This window comes from Lissotriton helveticus, chromosome 1_1 (assembly GCF_964261635.1).
Source record: "Lissotriton helveticus chromosome 1_1, aLisHel1.1, whole genome shotgun sequence".
Taxonomy (NCBI): domain Eukaryota; kingdom Metazoa; phylum Chordata; class Amphibia; order Caudata; family Salamandridae; genus Lissotriton; species Lissotriton helveticus.
This window is the reverse complement of record NC_136057.1, coordinates 1,859,832,436-1,859,856,438: the sequence shown is the minus strand read 5'-3', so window position 1 is coordinate 1,859,856,438 and position 24,003 is coordinate 1,859,832,436. Positions and strand designations below refer to the sequence as shown.

Sequence of the window (24,003 nt, the reverse complement as noted above, 5' to 3'; positions counted from 1 at the left end):
TAGTACACCTTTAGCACGTCACTTCCCAGAGTTATCCGCTATCATCCTCTAGGGGCTATCTGGATGGTGCTTAAAAATCAATGTTTACTTTGGGAACACCACTTAAAGCCACATCATGGAGCACTATGATAATTCAGAAAGGCTTATATTAATAGTGTTTATGTTTGTCTTCTGTTTGTCTTCATTTTACAGGTGCTGTAACACTCCATAATTTAAGGAGTATTTTTGGAATGAGTAATTCACTCTTCCCCCATTTTTAAGCACTTTTTTCACTTTTATAATTTTCACTTTCACGTCCCCAGGTTAGGGTGGGTGATTAGAGAGCCCATACCGCCGGGGTTTAGTCCTGACGAATGCCTTGGTAAATAATAACCACCCTTATGGCTGAAACATGTTGACTAAGATTGATCTGAGTATATTCTGTATTTAACCAACCCTGAACCTTGGCAACTAAATCCAGACACTTAATACTCTTTGTTCTGTGCCTTAGGGATCACTCATTAAAATTTGTTTTTGATACCCTTTTTTTAGGCACTTTTAAATACTTCACTGTAATCTAGAGCACGCCCTCCCCACACAACCAGCTCCGCAGTCTTTCTGGCATCGTAGCACACCAAAGAGGCACTCGGCCTCTTTGGTGGGGCCCGATGATGAAGCATGACACTGACTAGGTCGGTGTGTGAGGGCTTTCTTTACCACCCAAATCGGGTGTGTTAACCTTGTTTTGACTCCATTACTTGTGGTCTTTAGAGATCTCTCATAGATTGACCTCTCTTTTCTTGTTTATGTACGGTAAATAAGACACCAAAGGCATGATGAATCAAGTGGGTTCTGCATCACCCTTTCAGTAGGTTAGCTTGCTAAGTAGCAGCCAGCTACATGAGAAGTGAAGGGGCTTCAACTGCAGTAAGTCTATCTACATCTATTTGTATGTCTGAAACAACTTAAATGGTATTTGTACTGATAATAGACCAATACTTCATGCAAGTAACAATAACTTGTGAATTTAAAAAGAGGGAAAAAGCAACACGGGAACTTTGAAGTATTCACAAAAAGATGTTTATATAAATCCAATAAATTCAATTGAAAGGGTATATATATCAATCATGTAGATTAAACAGTGCTTTTAACAAATGAATAAGGACAATTCGACTTATGCCTATATCTCGTTTGTACCTACCCAAACCCAATACATATAAAAGACAAATGACACTTATTTATCCTAAATAAAGATCACTTGTGTGATAACCAGTAATGAGGAAATGGGTATGTTTGTTGACGTTTCGGTCTTGTATGATAATATTCGGTCAGACCATCTTCAGGACAGTAAAATTCTTTTAGCGCTGTGACCCCTTCGTAAGGCTCTGCAGTGTAATTCAATCCTTTAAAGTGTCGGAATTGCTGTGAATTATCCTGTCACGTTGATCTGAATCGACCAATTCATAATTCACTCCGTTTTGTCCTTATTCTGATGAGTAGTCTTTTCGGACGAGTGAATTGAATGACCTTCCTTAGTCTGGCCACTTTTGGATTATGACGAAAATGCCTTGAAGCATGTAAGTCTTTTCGGCAAGTACGCTCCAAAACGGCTACGTCACACACAGCGTCATTTGTCTTTTATATGTATTGGGTTTGGGTAGGTACAAATGAGATATAGGCATAAGTCGAATTGTCCTTATTCATTTGTTAAAAGCACTGTTTAATCTACATGATTGATATATGTACGCTTTCAATTGAATTTATTGGATTTATATAAAAATCTTTTTGTGAATACTTCAAAGTTACAGTGTTACTTTTTCTCTCTTTTTAATTTCACAAGTTAGTGTTACTTGCATGAAGTATTGGTCTATTATCGGTACAAATACCATTTAAGTTGTTTCAGACATTCAAATAGATGTCGATAGTCTGTTATTTGAGATTCATTCTTTTGAATAAAATCAATTGCAGGCACTTTTTATAAATAATAATACTTGCCCAAGCCCGCAAGGGTATATTGGGTTCACCACCCTTTTTCTTATATCAACTGCAGTAAGGCAAGAAAGAGGACTCAGCAAGTTGGGAGTTAGGAGTCCAAGATTTTCCCCTGCACCTTTGCATATATAAAAATCCTGCCTCATCACCTTGGCTTTTGCTTAATAAGCATCCTTAATCTGAATCTGTTACTGAGAGTCAACAGCATATAGAGATATGCACATATGAATGGGGGCACACTGTTCCACTTGGAGGGAGCATCACAAATGTTGTCCTGAAACGTGATGAGGATCTGTTCCCTCAGCATTGAGCGTGACTGGCAAATGCAGGATTCTTAGCAGAGCTTTTGTAAAAGTCAACTCCAGATGACTGGTCAGATAGTTCCACATCAAGTGGATAAGCCTACATCAACTGTGGATCAAATTCCACCATTAGGGAAGCACTCACATGCAAATGCACAGCACTACCGCCCCCTCCCCCACTCACACAAGATCACAGTGCCATGAGAGTTATTGCTAAAGCTTACTGCAGGACTGGACAAAAGAATGGGAATGAGATATTTTGCGCATCCCACGAGATTCACCTGTCAGGAATTTAAAAATCGCGAAAAGCCTGGACTAGGTTCTGTACACATCATATGATTCTGTGTATAAGGATGCAGAGTTTCTGCAAGTCCTGCCATGGGCTTGATTTCAACCCCCAGTAAAGAGTGGCAAGAGACCTGCTCAGCATTTCCTAGTATTAACTGCTCAGTTTGTCTTTGACTGGGGAACCTATTTCTTTGGACACCCATGCACTACCTCAAGGCAAATCATATCTTCTGCATAAGAACCACACACAAACACATGGGCTTTGGGAGAGTTTTAATCCACCCAGTAGAGCATGCCGTCGACTCTGAATACTCCCAAGAAAATGCAATAGGGAAATGCATACTGTGAAACCATCCTTTCGAAAGATTATTTAAAAACTAACCATTAAAAACTCACCATTTCAAATTATACTTCACGGACTAACATCCTAATTATCTTTTTTGTATATTAGCCTACGCTCGCTGTATATTTGTCCTTTCCCATTTTACTTGCAAAGTGCTAATATTTCTAGATTAGCTTTGTTACGTCGAATATAAAGCCTTCCGTTTCCCTGTGACTTAGGTCACGCTAAACAGATACTGTACTGTGATCTAGTGCACTGGAACCCTTGTATTCCTTGCCGGACTCCTTACAAGGTTGCGTAATCGGTTGGGTGGTATCTGGATGTGGTCAATAAAGTTTATGATGTAGTGCGTTCAATTAACGGTTGCATGCCAAAGAATAAAGATGAGAATTATATTTGAGTGCTCCACAGCTGTGGTGGACGTGACAACTGGCAAAGAGGATGGGATTTGTGCCCAGAAGAAGCAAGACTGCCGTCCCTGAGAGTTTGTCGAGGTCCAGCAAACTGCTCATGCATTCCACGTGCACCTCAACAAGCAGTCTGCGGTTGGTGTATGTGGAGTCAAAGCGCAGCTCTAGTTCTTACAAGGCCCTCGAAGAAGGTGAAGGCCTTACAGAGGAGCACAGTCTGAAAGCTCTCCATAAGTCTACGGGTGAAGCCGAAAGAAAGAGATGCTGTGCCATAGTGTAACACAGAGCCATCGTCCATAAAAAGCAGAAATGCTAAAGGTAGCGGCAACCAGGTACGAAGAAGCACTAAAGGCAGAGACAGCCAGGTGTAAGAAAGTACTAGAATAGAGACGACCAGGCACAAAGAAACACTAAAGGTCACGACAACTAGGTTCAATATACAATGTTGAGAGTGGTGATGAACGTGTGCAAGACCGTTGCTCATTGTCAAGAAAGAAGAAGGCGCTGAACGATATCAGCCTGGGCGCAACGAACCAGGTGTAAGCACATAGCTGATGCTTACAGAAGGTTCAGGTCCAAATGAGAAGCGACCATGTCAGGACAGCATATACTTTCAACATCCGTAAGTCCCAACACAAGTTATGATGCTGCTGTGTTCCTGAAACCACCACCGCCAAAAAGCAGAATATTGGCGCAAGCTGGACTACATGGATCTAAACATTTGATGACTTCATAGATGCTTTAGAAGAAGTAGATGACAAAAAGATCATTAAGTAGTTAAAGAACCTTGCAGGTGATGCAGTGAAAAAAGTGATAAAGAAATATCAGAAGCTGAAGAAATATCGTAACGTCAAATCAAGGAAACGTTGGAAGCCAAGTTTAATCCAATGGCGAATGTCAACTATGAAAGGTACATTTTCAACCAGGCAAAACAGCAAGCTGGTGAAACGATGGATGGGTTTGTCAAAAGACTTTAAACACTCATCAAGCACAGCAATTTCAATTAATTCAATGACAAAGAAGCCATGCGTCTCAGAGTCATCGATGGTTGTCTCTCCGATTCATTCAGAGGACGTATGCTGAGTTAGACACCCAGTCTAGCAAAGGTACTCCTGGCAGCAAGAACAGAAGAACGTGTAGATCCATAGGCTGCTGATATGGAAGCTGGAACAACACAGAATGAATCAGGGTTGATCATGAAAAGTAAGCAGAAACACAAAGAGGGCGACCAGAAGATGGTCTCAGAAGCAAAATAAATTGTGTTTCCGATGTGGATTCTCATTTCCACATGACCGTAAATGTCTCGACATTGGACAGATATGCATAGGCTGTGGGAGAAAAAAAATTCCATAACTGTCTGCAAAGCGAGAGAGAAACTAAGTACGTCACAATGAGAAGAGAAAATGGACACCAGACAGTTCTACAAGCATTCTAACCACGCCTACAAGGCCAATCAGCAACATCAATAGAGGCAAGTAGAGACTAAACAAAGTTGATCATCATCAAATTCATCTACCAAAGACTCATCAGTGTCTTCATCGAGCGACAGTGAAGAAAATGGATATGCAATGGTGATGTTGACCGCAGAAAGACAGGCACATGCAGATTTGGCTGCTGGAAAGGAGAACATAAGTCAAAGAGAGTTCACCACATGAAGCAACCAAACTCATTTGGCTGGTTCTCCAAGATCACGCTAAAGGTGAATGGCTGACCTACAACTTTCATAATAGACAGTGGTGCACTGATCAATATCATGCCAGTAGAAAAATACAATGAATTGTCTCTGGTACCACGGCTAACACAGTTGAAAACAAAGGGGTACACATGGGCTGCTTCTATGCCATTGCAAAGTCAAAGTTCATTTGTAGTGACCATGAAGCATAAGAAAACGACAGTACAAGCACCAATTCATGTTCTCCAGGGTACTTCGTCAAGTGCATGTCTACTCAGTTTCACCACTGCTGCGGACATAGGACTGATATCCATCAACTACAACCTCAATGCACATTCTGAGATAGTGAGTCAATTACTGTTGTGTTTCATGGACTAGGGAAACTCTAGACAATCAAGATGTAACTTTACATTAATGAGGCTATTCGTTCTGATGCTCAGCGACACCGTTAGACTGCTTTTTATTCACAGGAGGCCAGTGAGAAAAAACTAGAAACATTAATAAAGCATGAGATCATCAAGCACTCTACTAATCCAATGCCATGGGTTTCGCCCATAGTGGTAGTGCCAAAAAAGGATTGTGGAGTTGCAGTGTGCTTTTGTGTTGATATGCGCCATGTCAACAAAGCAATCGAGAGAAAGACATCCATGTCCAAACAAAGCAGACATGATTACAGAGCTGAATGGTGCCAGTCTTCTCTCGTCTTGATTTGAACAAAGGATACCATCACCTTCAGCTGGAAAAGAACTGTAGGTACATTACTACCTTTCAACTCATGTCTGTTTGTTTAGATACAAAAGACTCAGCTTTGGTGTGTCGTCGACCACATGATTTTTTCAGGATGTAATTCGTGGAATAATTCAACCTATCACACATGCTTTTAACTACAGTGATGATATACTAGTGTTTGGGGCTACATGAAAGGAGCATGGCAAAAGACGTACACAAGTATGCCATCTGCTCGCTGATGCAAGTATCACTTTAAATGCAGAAAAGTTTGAGTTTTACAAAACCAAACTCAAACTCTTTGAGCATGTATTCTCTGAAGGGCAAATGACACCTGACCCTGAAAAGGTACAAGCATTGTCATCCACATGCCCCCGCCAGATGCAACCATGATGCGATCTTTCTTACGCATGACCAGCTATTGCTCCAGAGACATTTGTGATGTTGCCATGGTAAGTGTCCAGTTAATAAACTCGACAAAGAAGAATATTCCCTTCCAGTGGTCCTCTGAATGTGACTGAAGTTTCAAGAAAATCAAACATGTAATTGAAAATGCAACTGAAATGTCTTACTTTGATCCCAAGTTCCATACTAAGATTGTAGTAGACGCAAGCCCGATGGGGTTTGGCGTGATCCTTGCTCAACACAATGGACAGCCAAATGCTCAGAGGCACATTGTGGCCTGTGCCAGCAGAAGTTTATCTCAGACTGAACATGCCTATTCTCAGCCAGAAAAAGATAGCCTGGCTGTAGAATGGGCTTGTGAATATTTTCATGTGTTTCTGTACAGAAAGCATTTCACCCTTGTCACTGACCACCAAGCGTTGCTCACCATTTTCGAAAACCCAAAAGCTAAGATGCCCCCTCGCATCAAGAGGTGGGGATTGCGATTGCAAGAGTAGGATTACAATAATGTGCATAAGTCAGGGAAGGATCAAAACCCGGGAGATTACTTCTCACGAGTGCAGTTACAGCCTCACAGTACAACATCTAAAGCTGCTGTGCTGAAGCATACATCAATTTCATAGTAAAGTCCAGTACTCCTGCAGCTCTATCAATTAAGCAGATCATTGCTGCTACAAACGCAGAGAGATATGCTGACACTCAAGAATATATTTGCAATGCTTTCAAGGAGAAAGCATACGCCAGCTCTCACAGATGACTGTGAATATCAAACATTCTAAAATGTGCAGGAAGAACTTTCTGTCACTCAAGAAAGTATCATACTATAATGTTTGAGAATTGTCATATTTGAGAGCTTGAGACAACAAGTTGTTGACCTGGCACACAAAGGACATTATGGCCCTGTAGCCACCAAGAGAGCCCTTGGAGACAGTATAGTTTCCTCGCCTTGACAAATGAGTCGAGAAGGAACTGAAGCATGTCACCCGTGTAACTGCTTATCTCCCAAGACAACACAGCATCCACTAAACATGTCTGACCTTCCTAAACAAGCGTGGGAGGAAACTGCAGTTGATTTATTTAGACCTTTAAACAATGGCCATCATCTCATGATCCTTGCTCAACACAATGGACAGCCAAATGCTCAGAGGCACATTGTGGCCTGTGCCAGCAGAAGTTTATCTCAGACTGAACATGCCTATTCTCAGCCAGAAAAAGATAGCCTGGCTGTAGAATGGGCTTGTGAATATTTTTCATGTGTTTCTGTACAGAAAGCATTTCACCCTTGTCACTGACCACCAAGCGTTGCTCACCATTTTCGAAAACCCAAAAGCTAAGATGCCCCCTCGCATCAAGAGGTGGGGATTGCGAGTGCAAGAGTATGATTACAATAATGTGCATAAGTCAGGGAAGAATGAATGAATGAATGAATGAAAGAAAATTTATAACCGCGCAACTAAAACCCGAAGGCATCAAGGCGCCTATAAAATAAATCTTAAAAGGCAGAGGCAAAACTACAGGTATGCTTTGGCAAATAGTCGTGACTGCAAAGCTTTCCTAAAGGACTGAAAAGTGGGAAGGGCCTTAATTTCAATGGGAAGGGCATTCCACATTTTAGGTGCCACTGTGGAAAAAGCTCTGCCACCCCATTTGGCTCTGCGAGTGCGTGGTACAGATAACAAGGATTTGTTAGCAGAGCGCAAATTCCTCGAGGGGCAGTAGGGGGTCAAAAGAGCCCCAATCCCCACAGACCTATTTCTCGCTAGGGTGCCAAAGGTAAGGCACAGGATTTTAAAAGAGATCCTGTCCTCAACAGGTAGCCAATGCAAAGCCTTCCTAGCGGAGGTGGCCGATGCACGTTTGGGTAGATCCAACACAAACTTAGCTGCCGCATTTTGGACCAGTTGAAGGCGCTGCAGCAGCCCCTTACTGAGACCTGCATACAGCGCATTGCAATAGTCAAGTCAGGAGCCAATAAGAGCAACCACGACTTGCTTTCTGGCCTGCTGGGATAAGTAGTGTTTGATTCTCCTCAAAATATGGATTATGCCCCAACAGGTAGAGACTGTTCTGTTCACCTGCTGACGCATATTGAGGGTGGGCTCAATCAGGACTCCTAGGTTTTTTGCCAGAGCGGTAGGTACCGGACACGCTCCCAAAGAGGCAGGCCACCAATCAGCCGACCAGATGTCCTCTTTTCCCCCAAACACCAGAATCTCCGTCTTCTCCCCGTTCAATTTTAATGAATTGTAAGTCATCCATTTTGCGACTGCCTCTAAACAGGATCTAAAATTGGAGGCAGCCTCGTTAACGGGCTGAGAGAGGGAGACCAGGATCTGGGTGTCATCGGCGTAGGAAACTACCTCCATCCCAAAAGATCTTATCAGCCTGGCAAGTGGGGTCACATAGATGTTAAAAAGGGTCGGACTTAATGCCGACCCTTGGGGGACCCCACATTGCACAGACAGGGATGGAGATAGAAACTCCCCCAGCATCACTCTCTGTTCCCTCTGGTTTAGGAAGGAGGCCAGCAAATCCAGAGCGGGCCCCTCCACGCCAATCTCCCTCAGGCGAGATGTTAACACCGAGGGAGAGAGGGTATCAAACGCAGCAGTGAGGTCTAGCAGGATTAGGAGAGTGGTCTGGCCCCTATCAGCTCTAGTGCGGATATTATCCATCAGGATGGTGAGGGCCGACTCGGTGCTATGCTCCCTCCTAAATCCGTGCTGCGAGTGATCTAACAAGCCAGAGTTCTCCAGAAAGGCCGCAAGGTGCTTATTAAGACGTGTTTCAAGCACCTTTGCGGCAGCAGGGAGCAGCGAGATGGGGCGAAAGTTTTTAAAAACCAAAGGATCAAGCGTTGCCTTTTTGAGTAATGGTTTCACCACAGCCCTTTTCCATTGCTGAGGGAAGGTACCAAACCTCATTGCCCCAGTCATGATCTCCAGGAGGGGAGGTAAAAGGCTCTCCTTACACTGCCTGAGAAGCGTGAGAGGACAGGGATCTAAGGGGGAGCCGGATCTAGTCTTAGAAAGTAGGTCCTCTAGTTCCTGAGATACAAGGGGAGGAAAGGATGCCAAGCGTCCCAAAGGAGCAGCCTCCACCGTGGATAGAGCAAAGGATCAAAACCCGGGAGATTACTTCTCACGAGTGCAGTTACAGCCTCACAGTTTCCTCGCCTTGACAAATGAGTCGAAAAGGAACTGAAGCATGTCACCCGTGTAACTGCTTATCTCCCAAGACAACACAGCATCCACTAAACATGTCTGACATTCCTAAACAAGCGTGGGAGGAAACTGCAGTTGATTTCTTTGGACCTTTAAATAATGGCCATCATCTCATGGTAGTTATTGATAAGTACTCATGTTTTCCAGTCAAGACAAAGTCATTAAGAGGCTGCTGGGTGATATTTTTGCAGCGTGGGATGTTACCTACATTCTCAAATTTGACAACAGTCCACCCTTCAATTGCAGAGAGTTTAAAGACTTTCTTGGTTGCTTGAATGTTAAGCATCAGAAAACCACAGCTCTCTGGCCACAGGCAAATCGTATTGTTGAACGATAAATGGGCACCCCTCGAAGGAATCAATCTCAAGTCAACCTTATGTGCAGGCCTTTGTGCCTATCAGTCATCTCCCCATTCCACAACAGGTGAAAGCCCTGCCACCTTGCTGTTCGGTAGTGCCACTGGGATAAAGCTACCACATTGGACCATGAGCAGAGTAATAGACACTGTTTAGGTTTGTGTCTAGGACACTTCTTGCAAAAGCAAGATGAAGGCATAGGCAAATAAGCATAAATGAACTAGGGGCACTGTTTTCTAAGAAGGAGACCGGGTCCTCGTCAAACAAAAATGGAAATGCAAAACTGACGCTCCGTTTGATGCTGAACCATTGAGAGCTGTGACAACTAAAGGACATAAAGTGACCGCTCAACATCCCAGCAAGCCCATTACGAGAGACTCATCACATTTTAAGCATCAGCCTCGATGTTTGGCTACTCCAGACATCACGAGTGATACAAGTCCAACTGAGTTCCCAAGTCAAACATTTGAGTCTACATCTACGATGCCAGTGCAACTCCTTCAACACCTATGACTCGATCTGGAAGATTAGTGCGAGCACCTTGATGACTCATTGAGGAACTCTAATGTATATATGTTGTCCATACTTTTATTTAACAAAGGGGGAGATGTATTGTTGTGTTATCATGCACAATAGGACCCTTGTGGTCCTTGTGGTCCTTGCGGGGCTTACAAAGTTATGTAATCGGTTAGGAGGTGTCTAGGGGTGGTCAATACATTTATGACATATTGCTTTCAGTTACTGGTTGCATGCCAAAGAATAAAGACTTGTACTACAGAGCTCTATGTGTGGTTATTTGAATGCTCCAGAGCTGGGGTAGACGCAGCAGATACCTCAAATAAATCATGGCTGACAAGAAGGGTGCTACAGAGCAGGACAACTGAGGAAATTAATTTAGGTAAAAGCTTTATGGTAAAGGGGTTGGCCCCTCATTTTAAAATATCAATCATCTAACAATGCATTCTCGAGTTACCAATACTGTATCCGTTTAGTAGTCCAAAGTTATTTGCTCATGGTACAAGATATTAAGGATGAAATAGCTGCTTTAACTTCACCCCAAAAAGGCCCTCTTAATGGTTGAGACACTACCCGGTAACAATGATAGTCTCATGTATTTTGGGAACTGTGGTCAGACTTTGCTTCAATTTTCTTAATTAGATTGACACCTATGAGCAACGATTTGTAAGTAAAAAGTTCAGTAATGGAAATATTGAAATTGTGATACATAGAGTGAGTTGTCCAGCTTAAACCCAGCCCTTCTAGCTAATGTTGGAGCAGGTCCAGTCCTTCAGTGATTCAAAGAAGGGAAAACTGCCTTTTGTGTACGAAACTGTTGTGACATTATAAGATACATAACTCTCCCAAAAGGGAAGCAAACTTTATAAAACCGTTTTTAGTCTCCCAACTCAGTAAATCAAGAACAGATTAAATGAGAATTGATCACTCACTTGCAATAGGATAGTGGTACAAACTAAATAAAAGCAGATAAGAACTCATTCAAGGGCCTTCTCGGGCAGGAATCCGATTGCGCAGACAGCACTTTGTGACATACGGCCACAAATACCACACTATTAGAACTCAAAACGAAAACTCTCTGTCACTATAATCTCTCCTACGGAAGCCTTAAGCAGCTATTGAAAAAGGCAATAATTAGTCAATCGAAACAAAAATATCTGGCATAATTCGAAATTAAGGCACACAGCAAGCTAGTCATAACGAAGCTATGAATTAACAAAGCACCATCTACATTTTAGTGTTGTTTTTTTAGGAAGATAAAATACTCAGTTTATATACCTGCGCTTCTGACTATTTGACATAGGGGAGGTAACACATCCCGGGAGATTCATGAGCCAAAGTTCGTCCTGCCATTTTTTATTTTACAAAAAAGTGACACTTGCCTATGTTGTATGCTGCTGCCTGACCTATGCAATTGGCCAGAAAAAGTTTTAAATTCAAACATTTCGGAAAGCGTATCTAAGAAGCTGCATAGATGCACTTTGTGTGTTTTAACAGCACTGAATGCCCTTTATTAAGTGAATTTGTCAAGTTCATGAACGTGGTTTTTAATACAGTGGATAAAGTTTAAGCTACTGATTAAAATGATTGTAAATACTGATGGAGCAAGGACTCATGAAAAAGAGACTTGCTTGAATGCAATCCTCTCCATTAACCGCAAACCCTGTATTAAAATTTATATTGTGGAACTAACATGCATTCACACGACATCCGAGTAATAGACCGAAGCTTGTCTAGGTGTTTTCCTAACAAATAACCCGAGAGTGAAGCTAAGATGGCTGCTAACTGGAATTCTTTAGTGCGCATGCGTCAACTGCATCTATGTAGTATGACGTTACTATGCTTGGTTGAAAACTTTTTGCAGTTGCGCTTAGCTAATAAAATGGCTGCTTTAACCACTTCGCTGCTCAGCATATTCCCCTCCTGTGCTGAGAATTTGTAAATCCCATTATTCATGACGAGCTGGGCTCGTCATGAGCGTGCGAGGAGGCTACTTCATGACGAGCCCAGCTCGTCATGAGTGTGGAAGGGGTTAAACTCACATGCTTGCTAGTTGCTTGCTGGAAAACTAAAACACAGCTAATATGCTAATGCGGGAAGAATAAAAATAAGTAAATGGGATTAGAGTAGAGATAGGTGGTATACAGTGAAATCATTAATTTTTTATTTTAACACTTGTCTTTTTGACTCTTTTAATAGTGCTTTTTATGGGCCTTATGCCTCAAACTACAATCTGTTCCCTCTCGTTTTGCTGAGCATGCCCAATGAACCCAAAGTGAAAAACGCGATGTCAACTTGAACTCCGTTCAAGGCTGCACGTTCCAACTTTTGTGGGAACCGGAACGACAGTCTACAGAAAACATGAGAACTACTTTTATTTTCTTCTAATATGTGACAATTACATTGTGAATATGGGTGGGAATAAAGACTGATGTATAAACCTTAAGGGGGGGGATTTCAAACAAAGGATTTAAAGAAAATATTAGGAAAGAAGCATGGTGTGATAATCACCTCCCCTTGCCTGTCCCATCAGATTGTAAATACTGTTACATTTTAACTTGTTCCGTGCGTCAAACGGCCCCTGGCCGTCCGACGTCACACTGGGCGTGTGCGGAGTACGGCCGGGGGCCATCCGAAACACACCCACTCATTCATTTCCCAGCAACGCGGCGAAATTTGCGTCGCAGTCAAGGGGTTAATTATCAATAAATTGCTTTCATTATCAATAAAATGCTTTCCTTCATTCTCCCAGATGGGGAGACCTCAGAAAAAACACGGTGTTGCAACACGGTCTTAAAACAAAGTAAGATTAGTCAAGCTGGAGAGGGTGTCATATACCCCCATGCTTTCTCCATCCGTGACAAACAGGTGACAATAAAAGTCTGCCCATTCCCTAAATCTCTGTTGTGTAGTATGTAAATACATACAGCATCCACCAGGTGGTTCTCAAGTGCATAGGCGGAAACCGTGTTTAACTTACAAAGAAAACAAAGTAAAAAGAAATCCTTATTATTGAATCAGCGTACCATCATCCTCAAAAAACGTTGAAAATGAAAATACACTCGTACATGTATTCTTTGCGCTGCAGTAATTCAAAACAAAAAAGTAGGATTTACTCTGAATCTTAAACAGGGGCCTTGAATGTCATACAAGAAAAGATTAATGGAAATAATATTTCAAATTAAAAGGCAGCATTCTTGAGCTCAAATCGAATTGGTGTTTGAATACGACCAAACATTCAAACATTATATATTATTATTTAAAAAGCAGAGCAATTCTGCACAATAAGTGTCTTTAATTTTTTTCTTTTTCAGGAAGTCTCACTGGAAAGAAAAGCCTATTCCATTTCCTATAGACCAGGACGCAGAAGCAGGTGTGTCGGCAGCAGTCAGCGGACACTGAAGGACGGAAACACATTTCAGAGAGCCATGGATAGACACTTATATCTAAAGGAGGGGGTGATAAAGACTGAATGTTTAGGGAAGAGGGTTATTAAGCTTGCAGTGGAGTGTGCCACTTATTGCGCCTACCTGCTGCTGCACCAGGAGGTGGTAGGATGGGAGGAAGAGCTCCCCGCCAGCCCTCTGCCCACAGGTAGCCTGAGATTTAGCACCCTGCCGCAAGGGATTCTACGTGCTGCACCTTTCTCTGACAGCTCTCCCAAGCAGGGTAATGCGCGATTGCACGTATGCTCACGACGAACAGGGTGGCCATGTCGGAACTGTCAAATGTTGTATTTGTGGAACCGATATGTATGGATATATCTTTAATTTACGTATCTCATAACGTACACTTTGAGACATTCACAGCGCTATCTTGTTCAAAACGATGTTGAGTGTTCACGATACGAGTCTACGTTCCTGCACAAAAAAATAGAGTAGCATGACGTGTTTTAACAGTTCCATTAACGTGAAACAATGCTGTATTCAACAAATTATTTCAAAATATAGGAATGTCGCTTCGATTCTAAACGGAACTGAATTCCTCGGAAGCCACCTTTCTGTTAACACGGTTGGACAAACTAAAAGATGGCAGCTCTACCTAGCTAAAAGACGTCGTTGCAATGACAGGTCTTCCGTACAGCACAACAGGCACCTTCACAGTAGACACGACCACCTAGCATTTGGGCGAAGAGAAGCCCATCTATGAGCCAAGAATTTTTTTTCATTTTTTAAATCAATGAGCATAATTCCATAATTGTTCTACATATTTTGTACAAATCATATTTTTAGTACACGTCTTATATGTATATGGTAACCAATATCACATTTTGATAAAAAAAGCAAAAAATACATGTGAAACTTTTACAAATTAAAACATGTTTAGATTGTGGCACCATACCTATGCACTACTTGGGTGAAATAGAAGTTTCTTCCATTCAAATATGGCCGCTTTGTTTCCGCAAGGCTCATCTGCCAATCTAATCTGCTGTGTTAGGGGCTTTCTTCTTTTCCCCCTCAAATGCCGACCGGCATTGGATTCTTCTGCTGCTTGCTGCTGGCTGCCGGCTGCCGGCTGCCTTGACATGTTGATGAGAGAAAAGCCCGTTCTTTGCTGCTTGCCTTTGACTCGTTCTTGTTGTTTATGCTACCCACTATTGTTAAAAGTAAATTATAGTTTCGTTCGGTGTCTCCATCTTTGCGCTGCAATGGGTTTAATGAGCGTCTCACTGAGCTCCAATTCCGCTGGTCTGTTCATTACTAGGGTGACCAACTGACATGGGTGCAAATTCAGGACAGTGAGTGTAAAAATTCAGGACAAAGAGTAAAAATTCAGGCCAAAAATTCAGGACAGGAGATCAAAATTCAGGACAAAAGGTGCGTTTTACAGACACATCAGAGAAGGTTGCTCAATAGTATATAAGTAAGTAAATAGACAACTACTAAAGTACAAGTGAAAATAAGTTTATATTAGGTTGAGACAATTGTGCACTTCATGGTTTGTCAGTATGTGCGCAGCTTTAAGCAAATGTGCAGGTCTTTTTGTGGTAACAAAACCGCTCCCACCTTTCCAGCTCCCAGAGAAAATGCCTGATGCCCGAGCCGGCCAGTCCAACTGCGCCCCTCATCTAAATTTCTTCTCTAGTGCTACTCATCCCAAGTACTTGGGGTAGGCAGAATGTCAGAGTGCGTTACAACACACACATATTATATAGAGACAATCACTCATATAAATGTGAAAGTCAATGTCTAGGAAATGTTGCTTAAAATAATGGGGATTACAATGTGTAATTATACTTTCATCTATCATTCAGTCTTTCACCATTCATTCTGTCCTTCCATCTGTGTCAGTGGTAGAAGTGGGCGGGAACGGAAGGGCGCGGCGTGCCCCTACTTCTAAAAATTATTTCATTCCGTTCCCCTACTTCTTACTTTCAAAAAAGCATCCCGGGACGGCAAGAATAGTCCGACTTAAAAACGATAGCTTTTTTCATTAGATTTCAGGGGCTGCTCGCACTTCTCTGTGAACTCCACAGGCTGCAGCAGCCCCCGCACCCCCCTGAGCTCGCACAGACCGAGGGCAGGCCCATTGTCATTCCGATTGAGGCTGATTATCCCCTTTCGAATGACCATGCGCCCACCTCTGCCTTTAGCATATCAAGTGCCAGTGAGATCGGAGTTGGTGATTACAGAGGAGCTTTCCCCAGACGGAGTACTTGGGGAACTTGACACCATGTGTAATTTGTTAATGTTGTACACAGAGTTAATTGGGCAGGAGCAGTGAGCAGACAGAAGAGGCGACAGGAGCGACAGGAAAGGAGAGGTACTAGGGCAGGAGAGGTGACCGGGCAGGAGAAGTAACGGATATGAGAAGTGACGGGGCAGGAGAGTTGACGTGTCAGGAGCAGTGACGGGACAGGAGAGGTGACAGGAAAGGAGAGGTAACTGGGGCAGGAGAAGTGAAGGGGCAGGAGCGGTGATTAGGCATAGGCAGGAGCGGTAACCGGCAGGAGCAGTGAACGGATAGGGGCAGTGAACAGATAAGAGCAGTGAACGGGGCAGGAGAAGTGATGGGACAGGAGCGTTGATCGGGCAGGAGTGCTGACCGGGCAGGAGCAGTGAACGGGCAGGAGCAGTGACGGGGCAGGAAAAGTGATGGGGTAGGAAATGTGACGAGGCAGGAAAAGTGATGGGTCAGGAGCAGTGACGGGGCAGGAGAGACCACAGGAAAGGAGAGGTGACTGGGCAGGAGAGGTAACTGGACAGGAGAGGTGACCGGGCAGGAGAAGTGATGGGCAGGAGAGGTGACGGGGCAGGAGAGATGACGGGGCAGGAGAGATGACAGGGAAGGAGAAATGACGGGGCAGGAGAGGTGACAGGGCTGGAGAGGTGATGGGGCAGGGGAGGTGACAGGCAGGAGAGGTGATTGGGCAGGAGAGGTGACGGGGCAGGAGAAGTGACGAAGCAGTAGAAGTAATGGGGCGGGAGCGGTGATTAGGCATGAGCAGGAGTGGTAACCGGGCAGGAGCAGTGAACGGGGCAGAAGTGACGGGACAGGAGAAGTGACGGGACAGGAGAAGGAGAAGTGACAGGACAGGAGAAGTGACGGGACAGGAGAAGTGACTGGGACAGGAGAAGTGACTGTGACAGGAGAAGTGACGGGAAAGGAGAGGCAACAGTGCAGGAGAAGTGACCGGGCAGGAGAAGTGACCTGGCAGGAGAAGTGATCGGGCAGAAGAAGTGCCGGGCAGGTGACGTGACTGGCAGGTGACATGACGTGACTGGGCAGGAGAGAAGAGGTGACCGGGCTGGAGAAGTGACGGGCAGGTGACGTGACGGGGCAGGAAAGGTGACTGGGCAGGAGTGGTGACTGGGCAGGAGTGGTGATGGGGCAGGAGTGGTGATGGGGCAGGAGTGGTGATGGGGCAGGAGAGGTGACGGGGCAGGAGAGGTGACGGGGCAGAAGCAGTGATTAGGCACGAGCAGGAGCAGTGACCGGGCAGGAGCGGTGAACGGACAGGAGCGGTGAATGGACAGGAGTGGTGAACGGGGCAGGAGCGGTAAACAGGGCAGGAGCGGTGAACAGGGCAGGAGCGGTGAACAGGACAGGAGCGGTGAACAGGGCAGGAGCGGTGACCAGGGCAGGAGCGGTGACCAGGGCAGGAGCGGTGAACAGGGCAGGAGCGGTGAACAGGGCAGGAGCGGTGAACAGGACAGGAGCGGTGAACAGGGCAGGAGCAGTGAACAGGGCAGGAGCAGTGAACAGGGCAGGAGAACTGACGGGCAGGAGAAGTGACGGGCCAGGAGAAGGTAGGAGGCAGGGGAATTGATGAAGCAGGAGTGTTGATCGAGCATGAGCAGGAGTACAGACTGGACAGGAGCAGTGAAAGGGCAGGAGCAGGCATTTCCCAGGGCGACTTCAAGGGTAGGGGCCAGTTTAGTTTGGGGGTACCGGTTTTGTAGAAGTGCAGGAGTTTTAAAAACACTGCAAAGTTCTTTGTATATTCAGCAGGTTTCTGTCAACAAAACAAGTGCCAAGATAACTTTGGTGATTAATGTACCTGCTGGAGAGAGATGGGAGCATGTTTTGTCTAGTGGCTGTTTTACTCATCTAAGGTAGTGCAGAGGGGTAATATGCCTGCTGCAAAGAACATGTACCATGAATATCAAAGAGCAATATTTTATGTGCATAGTTCAGTGGGTACTGCTTTGTGTTCACTTCCCGAATGAAAGGACACTTGAATACATATGGCCTGGCAGTTTGGGCTGGACTGTTCCCATTGGGCGCAGAATCTAGACTGATTTGCATATGGCTGGGTCCAAACTGGAATGGCATGGTGAGCAAAAAACGATGGATTTAAGCCCAGATCTCTGAACTGGGGTGCATGTATGACATTGTTCTGCATTCTGTCCATCAATTGTTCTTTTTTGCATTTGTCATCCGAGTGGGACAGGTATGCTCAGACATGAGTCCCGTGCTCTCCATGCCACTGGAATCAAGCTATCCTGGCTGATGAGGGCTGAAAGCCCGAAACCGGTCCTAGGATGCTTGTTTCTAGTCCAGGGAGGCCTGGCAGGCAGTTGGGGTTGGACTGTTCCCATTGGGTGCAGGATCAAGACTGGTTTGAATATGGCTGGGCCCAAACTGGAATGGCATGGTGAGCAAAGAAACAATGGATTTAGGTCCAGATCTCTGTACTGGGGTGAATTTATGATATTGATCTGCATTCTGTCCACCAGTTTTACTTTTTTTCTATATTATGATTGAGCAGCTAGCTGGCTGACATGAATATGAAGGAGCCTTTGTGGGTTTCCGTGAGTCTAGATTCTCCTGAAGAGTACCTTTCTCTTCTTAGCCCGGCTTAACACATGTGTACAGGAGGAGCCCTGTATTCATGACCTCAATGATTGAGACAAAAAATAATCATGGATTTCTGAACAATGAGAGTAAAAGCATTAAGGTAACATGTTGTTCCTGCTTATATTTCACACGCTTTACATAAACCTGTATTCCCTATGAGTTTTTGCTTTTTCCTGAATTAAACCTCTAATAAACATGTTTATCCATTGTTTTAATTTAATAACGTAATAAGCTATAACTGGTCAGTGAAATGCTAAACGTACAAAAAGTTGGTATGTTTTGCTATTTCTAGCCACACTCCTGACTCCGCCCACTGATTCAATCTTCGGTTATTCCCGCCCCCTGATTCTCCACCCACAGTTCCCCTACTTTTTTTTCCCCACTTCGACCACTGATCTGTGTGCCCATCCATGTCCATATTCATCCATTTACAAACCTATCCATCACGTATCCTTCCATCCATCATTTCACTCATCCATCCCTCAATCCACCCTTTTACTCATCCTCCATCCATCCACTCTTTCACCCTATCCATCCGTACACTTATCCATCCACTCTTCCACCCATCCATCCATTCACTCATCCATCCAGCCACTTACCTATCCAGCCATCCTTTCACTTACTCATTCATCATCCTTCCACCCATTCGGTCATCCATTTACCCATCCCCTTTCTCTTTTAATTCCCCTTTCACTTAGCTATCCATCCTTCCATCCACCCACCCATCCTTCTACTCATCCACTCATGAATCCATCCATTGAACCTATCATTCATCCATCCTTTCACTCATCCATCCATCCTTTCTCTCATCCATCCTCTCTTTCACTCCTTCACTCATCTATCCATCCTTTTGTCCATCTACCCGCCCTTTCACTTACTCATCCAGTATTACATCCACCCTTTCACTCATCGTCCATCCATTCACCCTTTCACTTATCAATTCATCAATCCACCCTTTCACCCTTTCACTTATCAATTCATCAATCCATCCATCATTTCACTCATCCATCCACCCATTCTCTCGCCCATCATCCACCCTTTCACTCATCCGTCCATCCATCCAACATTTCACTCATCTATCCAGCCATCCACCCACTCATCCCTTCACTTACTTACTCACTCACTGTTTCATATTAATTATGAGACCCATCAAGAACTTCACCCTTGCTGTAGTTCCTAAAGCAAGGGGTGGGGTGAGGCAGGGTTCACAATGCCCCCGCACATATGCAATCTGAAAAAGTGGAAAGCTTGAGTCATGCATGATGCACAGTGCCTGGACGTGGGGCAACTGTGACATGGTGTTGTTTCCAGAGCTTTAAGTGAGTTGTAAAAACTAGGGGGGTCTCTCCAAAAGGGTGTTTAATGTAATAAAATGTGTGACTTAAAACACATAAGCTAAAAATCTGTGCTTTATATAATGTGCCGCCCAACTGGTATTTTTGTTGCTTCTGTCATTGCATCCAGATATATAATACAAGAAGTAACGTTACACTTGGAATACGTAACGTTACACCTGGAATACGTAACGTTACACCTACAAGCCAGAACTATTGGCTTTGTCAATGGTTGTTAGTTGCATAAAATAAAAAAAAGCAGCAACCATGGCTGCTATACTATAACTATAATCCTTTCCTTTGAACTTCTTTCACCGCCTTCCTTTGGTTAACTGCATTTTCACCTAGCAGCAGCATGGGCGTTTTTGCACTTCCATGCTACCGAATGCCCTGCCTTTGACCGAGGCTGGAGGAGGCCACCACATGCTGTGCCAGCCCAAACGGACCCATTGTCATTCTGTATGTGGCAATCACCCCTACACAGATTGACAATCGTCAGGGTGGGGCTGCTCTTGTGCTCAGAGGAGTGCAAGACAGCCCCCATCAGGGAGCTGAGGCCTTTTGCAGGGGAACAGCTATGTTCCCTGCAATGCCTAAAATTACAAACAAAAGGTGTCTGTAAAAAGGATCCTCGCGGACAACGGACGTGAGGTCCGATTTACGGACTGTCCGTGAAATTTACAGACGGTTGGTCACCCTATTCATTACATGTGTGTGCCTGGTACAGGTTCGGGAGCCTGGATGCTTAGCACACTGGGCCCTGCTTTCCGTTGTCATGCGCGATCACACTTAGGGCGTGATTAAGAGTTTCTCTTAGTTTTACGACCCATATGTAAACTCCTGTTTACGCATCCAGTAATAATCAATGCGTTAAAAAATATCACAGGGAAAAACAGATATATACCGTATGATGGGAATTTTGGTCCGTAAATAGGGCACGAGTCGAGGGTACACACGGGTAGACGGCGTCCGCCCACTAATTTCACAGGGTGTATGCCTTCCACCCTGCCAAGAAGTTGGGCCCCACTGAAACATTTGCTGAATTCGTCCAGGTGTAATTTGCAAACCCCAGGCAGTAGTGGAAGTGGGCGGGATCGGCAGGGCACGCCGTGCCTGTACTTCTTTTATTTTAAGGATTCCGTTCCTAAAGCTCGGCGTTCCTGGCGTTCGTAAGGGGCGGGGCAGCAGAGAAGTAACAGGACTCTGTCTTTTTCCTTCTTGCCCAGAGAAGAAAAAGACAGTGTCCACTTCTTATCCGCGGCTTCAGTGACTCCCCCACCACTCTTTCCTTCTTCCCTCTCTTTCTGTTTAGCAGTTCTCCTCTTACTGAAAACCGTGACTTCAAGAAGCGTCTCTCACTCGTTTTCCTCTCCTTGCGATTATTTGCTCCCCTGTGAAATGGATCCAAAAAAGAAAAACACTTTTTGCCGGAAATGTCGTATTTTTCTGACATTTTAATTCCAAAGTGCAGCATCGGGAATAAAAGGTTAAAATATGAAAAATAACTAAATAAAGTAAGAGAGAGTGGCAGCAACTGCCCAGATTGATTTTATTCACACACAATTCACACACAAACACATTAACGCCACTTTTACAGAGTTTGCCAGTGAAGCGCTATTTTTGTTTTCTTGTCATAGTTTTCCCCGGGCTTGCAACAAGTGCACTAATCCTGGAGGTACTGCAATATGAGGATTGGAAAACAAAATGTCTACTGCGGCTCTGTGTTCAGGGATGTGGTCTTTTTACCATACTCCTTACGTTTTGTAAGGATACAAGCAGTGGACATTGAAAGGGGTCCATTCAGGCCGTGTAGTCATGCCCTTAACTTTTCAGTCACAAGCACTCACTGATTTCTGAATAGTGAGTGTAAAATCGTTAAGGTAACCATGTTTTTCCTGCTTACATTTCACATGGTTTGCTAAATTTTGCATTCCCTATGAGTGTTTGCTTTTTCCAGGAAGTTGTTACTTTTTTTTGTAGGCTGCATATTGCTCTTGTCTAGTGCATAATTTAAATTGAGCCGCATGCAGGTGTTTATAGCTGGCAACAATTGGGTTGTAGCTGAAGGCAGTGTGAGTTTTTCTCAGTGGGGCAGAATGGTGTTCAGTGGAGGAGAGGATGTGGCACTATGGCCAGATCTGCTGGATTTGGAACTAGGCAACCAGGTTCAGCCTTAATAACCAGTCCACCTGACCACTCTTCTGAGAGAGCACGATCCCATGCTAGACCTTAGAAGGCTGCGCAAGACCTTAGAAGCCCTGGTGTCTTAGCACCAGCAGGTGGACCCTAGCATGACAAGTGTAGGTTAACCATCAAGGCATGTCCACCACAATCCATACTGAAGTTCACCTCCAGTCTTGGGGGCAGGCCTATGAAGCAGCACACCTTAGAACAACAGTGACTCTGTCAATGAGGTCACCGGACCCTTGAGAAGGGCCAACTCTAGGGCGGTGCAACCGGTGTGACAGCACTGGGTGCTGACTTTGGGTGGAGGAATTATGTTTGCAAGTATATTATGGTTTTAAAAGCGCTTGCTGCCTCCTTCCTGGCTTCCAGCAACAATAAAAATGTCATGATGACTGGTGATTAATGTTCTTCCTATAGAGAGATCGGAATTGTGTCTAGTGGAAGTTTTGACTCATGGAAAGGTAGCTCAGAGGGTAAATGTGCCTGCTGCAAAGAACATGTACCATGCAGATCACAAATTGCACATACTGTAAATAGGTCAGTGGGCTACTGCTTTTGTCAGAGAGATCCTTTTGTTACTTGCAGTTTATAAGTTCACATCCTAACATAGAACAGTGAGCTATTAACTGTCATCTAAGAGATGTATACAAACTGCGAGGTATAAATTAGAGCGTTATGTTTTACCCCGAGTCTTTGTTTATCCTAATGTTGCGAAAAGTGTTCTTTTGGAAGAAATCAATTCTGATTATTAAAGAGAACCATATATAAACAAAAGAAGAGAGGTTGAGTGTGTCTCAGAAGCGACAGAGATGGAGCGATGCAAGGAAGGAATTACACACCCAATTCGGGTAGATAAGAAAGCCCTCACACACCGACCTAGTCAGTGTAATGCTTCATCAGAGGGCCCCACCAAAGAGGCCGGGTGCCTCTTTGGTGTGCTACGACGCCAGAAGACTGCGGAGCTGGTTGTGTGAGTGGGCGTGCAGTGAGGTATTGTTGGACCCGGTCCTTTGGGCAGGTTCATCCCGTGACTTTTTGCTTTTTCCTATCCTGTTTTTGGAACCTGGGTTGGTGATTTTAGGCCTCTGCGCACTTTTTCACTGTGGTACAGTGTAAAGTGCGTGTGCTCTCTGTGTATGTGTGGTGAGGGACCTGCCCTCCCATAGGAATGAATGGGGAATATGTATGCCCATGGTAGATTCCTGATGCGTGGGGAGTGCAGGGTCGAGTTTGACATGTGTGAACCCGTGAGAATGAATGCTGCAGAATGGTATATGCGGCATGGCTGTGTCTAGTCTAGAAGCGCCACTTTTAGAAGTTGGCATAATTGTGTAGTGAGTCTGCTGGCACGTGATTGGCTGATGAGCCTGGCCCAGGAGTGCCTGGGCCTGCTGGTGGATGGACTGTCTGTTTTGAGTAGGACGGGGTCTGCAGGGCCCCGGAGGAGGGGGTCTGAGTCAGCCGTAGATGAAAGGCCCCCATCTGCTGTCAGGGATGGGAGGAAAGAGCGTCTGGTGGAACCAGGCTGTGCCTGTCGGCCCACCCCTGCTGGCTCTCCCTCCTGATGGCCCACTGTCACCTCTGACCTGAGGCTGACAGGAGAAGGAAACCAGATACACCCAGGGCTTAGGGGCTCGCTTACACAAAGACTTCAAAAGACTTCAAAGCCTTTTCTGTGTATAAGAAGGGGCTGTGTTCCCTTCCAATTTGTTCTTGTTTCTGACTTGAATCTGCCAAGGGCGTGCTGCTGCTTGGGTTCAGGGGAATACCTGAGTCCTGCCCAGCCCCTAGACTCCTGATGGACTTAGCTTTGCCCCCCTGGGAAGCTCTGGGGCTTTGGCAGCATGGAGGAGCTGCATTTTCCTGTGGATAGCGCTGAAACCGTATTTCTAGCGCCTGGAGGCGCTGAGCTTCCTCCTGAGCGCCTGGGAGCGCTCTGCCTGCTGCTCTAGCGCTAGGAGCGCTGTG

General features: G+C 44.7%; 1 protein-coding gene across 2 annotated transcripts in view; it reads right to left on the bottom strand.

Moving 5' to 3' along the window:
- PLPP6 (phospholipid phosphatase 6) overlaps nt 1-13,858 on the bottom strand; it is a 154,274-nt gene extending 140,416 nt beyond the window's left edge. Inside the window, exon 1 of one of the 2 annotated variants that reach the window (XM_078641545.1) lies at nt 13,731-13,858. The gene's annotated coding sequence lies outside the window, so the exon portion shown is untranslated. The remainder of the gene's footprint in view (nt 1-13,730) is intronic. The other variant, XM_078641537.1, reaches the window with a different exon arrangement.
- Between the last annotated feature and the right edge of the window lie 10,145 nt (nt 13,859-24,003).